Source organism: Glycine max, chromosome 6 (assembly GCF_000004515.6).
Source record: "Glycine max cultivar Williams 82 chromosome 6, Glycine_max_v4.0, whole genome shotgun sequence".
In the NCBI taxonomy this organism is placed as follows: Eukaryota; Viridiplantae; Streptophyta; class Magnoliopsida; order Fabales; family Fabaceae; genus Glycine; species Glycine max.
The window spans coordinates 6715439-6718234 of NC_038242.2; positions in this window are offsets into that span (position 1 = coordinate 6715439).

The window sequence follows — 2796 nt, forward strand, 5'->3', positions numbered from 1 at the left end:
AGAGCAGGTACATTGCGTTATCCGTTGTCTAATTCCACTATTCTTAATAGTGCCCTAATAAAGCTCCCAAACTTATCAACCACTATTTTAATTTTTAAGGGGCACTTTGACGACGATATTGATAATATGATATCGACGTCTAACAGAAGCCAAATATGAACACCTTCCCCTCAGCTCCAAATTAAGTTCTGTCTTCTCCTGATCCATTAAGGTCGGTTTAGTAATACGGTTTATCAAAATATATGAAGAATTACATTTAATTTTTGTTGCCCTTTTTTTGCAAAATAAAAAATAAAAATGCTTCGCCTCCTTCTTATGACTAATCATATGGCTTGCGAAACTTAAAATTTCATTTAAAAATTGGTTTAAATGTAACTTCAGGTTATTTAATTTTTAAAATTTATAATTTTAATTCTTCTATTTTAAAATAAAAATATTTAGTCTGCATATTTTTTTATTGCACTTTATTTTATGCAGAAGCAAATTAATTATACATAACTAATAAATTCACCAAAAAAAATAATTATACATAACTTTTGCATTCGATTGAGAATCTTGTTTAATACTTTTATTAAAAACTTACTTTTAAAATAAAGGTTATTAAACATAAATTACTTAATTTTAAATATACTAATTTTATAAAATTAATATTGTCATAAATTAATTTTACAATATTCCTTCTCAACTGTCTATTTACCTTAAATCTGGGCATTTTGATCTGTCAATAACTGCATTTTGTTAGCCTTTCTTGACTGAAAACAACTAGCGCATCCTCAACTTTTATTTTATTTTATTTTCCTTTTTGTCCTTTTCATATTCTGTTAAATTTTTTATTATTATGTTTATTGTTGGAAAATTAGATTTTAAAAAATAAACTAATGAGCAATTGAGATTTGAGGTAAATAAATGGTTAGGATTACTTCCCTATTAGTAAGTTAACAAAGAAGAGACTAATCATAAAAGGTAAAAAAAGTTAAGTATCAATTTGATCTAAATTAGAATTGAGAATATTTATTTGTAAAGGAGATAAATTTTAGGAGGATTAAGTGCACTTTTCTTTCTCAACAACATATAACATGAATAATGTTATAACTGTTAAAACATACGAAAAAATCATTATATTTTTTTCATTAATCGAATTAAATCAACCTATAAACATTGTTTTAAGTTTATGGCTCAAACATGTTCTTTATAACAAACAATAATGTTTTTACTTGATAAATTAAAGTATTAAAGTTTTTCAATGCTACAACATCAATATACAGTATTTCGACTGTCCAAATATTGATCGTGGATAACTTCAAGTTGAATGTGTATCTTAAAAGGCTTGCCTTATTTCAAAAGGGAGAATAGCTCTCATCTCTTTTGAAGTTTTTCAAATGATACTTATACTCACATCTCCTTTAATTACAAGAAGAAGAAAAAATGCACTGTGATTTTTCTTCTTTCTAAAGTACGTCTCTCATTTTTAAAGATAAAAAAATGAAATTAATCTCGCAATTAGATTGCCTTATTTAGAAAAATAATTATTTTTTGGTGAAGAAACTTAAACACAATATAATTATATATGAAATATTAGGATGAAATCAATATTGTTAGTATTCTCCCTAGCTATTAATCCTATACGATCTGCATCACGAGCTAACAAGCCATCCATGATTCAAAGTTAAGGAATTAGCAAGGACTATTATTACATTATGGGTAGAAGCTGAAAATACACCGAAAGAAAAGTTTGAGTAGCTTCCGAAAATCTTGATTGTGACTTGTGACTCAATTGATGTGATCCAAAAAGAAAGACATGGCGAGGGGGTGGGGGAATTAAGATGGTGACGTCTCTCTCTCTCTCTCTCTCTCTCTCTCTCTTTTTCTGCACCTAAAAAATTAGTAAATTGTAAAGTGGGGATAAAAACGAGAAGCACCCCTTTGTCTTTTTCTAACATATTGTATTTTGCGTTTATTTTTAGGGGCCCTCCAAGTTCAACCATTTTGAAAACTATGATATTGTTGAAATCTGTTGGCCTAAATTGTAATCAATTTTAATAATAATGTTTACTTTACTTTGTTACCTAAAGAACAATCAACATAATAATTATCTATTAGATAAATGATCATGGTTTTCTTTTTCGCACTAGTCAATTATTTTTCTCAAAAACAAAAAATTGGTCACGGTCCCTACGTGGATTCTTAATTTTGCATTTTACATGAGACGTTACCTGTGAAAATTAAATGTGTCAAAGTAAGTATCAGCATATAAATCAATCTGATCCAACTTCATTTATACGTTAAACAAGTTATAAAAAAAATTAATTTACTTTTCAAGGGTTGAGGTTGGCCAATGTGGATGATTCTGTTCAACCTGTTTTTTTATTTTTATGATATGAGCAAGAAAGATATTGAGGTTTCTATTTAGTAAATAATTAATTTCACAGTTATCAAATTGACCTATTTGAGAATGATATTCTTATTAGAGGATTAAATTTCAGTAGGACCGGTCTAACAACAAGACTTAAAATCAATTTTAAGATTTTTTTTTTGAATTAGAGTTATTTATTAGGCTTTTTTATGTCAAAATATGTAGTCTTTTTTTGTTTTATAAAACTAATAATATATATATATATATATATATATATATATATATATATATATATATATATATGTATATATATATATATATATATATAGATATATATATATGATATATACTATCGATCTTGGATCTCTCTTTTCTTGGAAAGATGAATCAAATTTCTCTTGAGTCTTGGAGTGTTCTTGGCTCAATCTAGAAATCATTCTCTG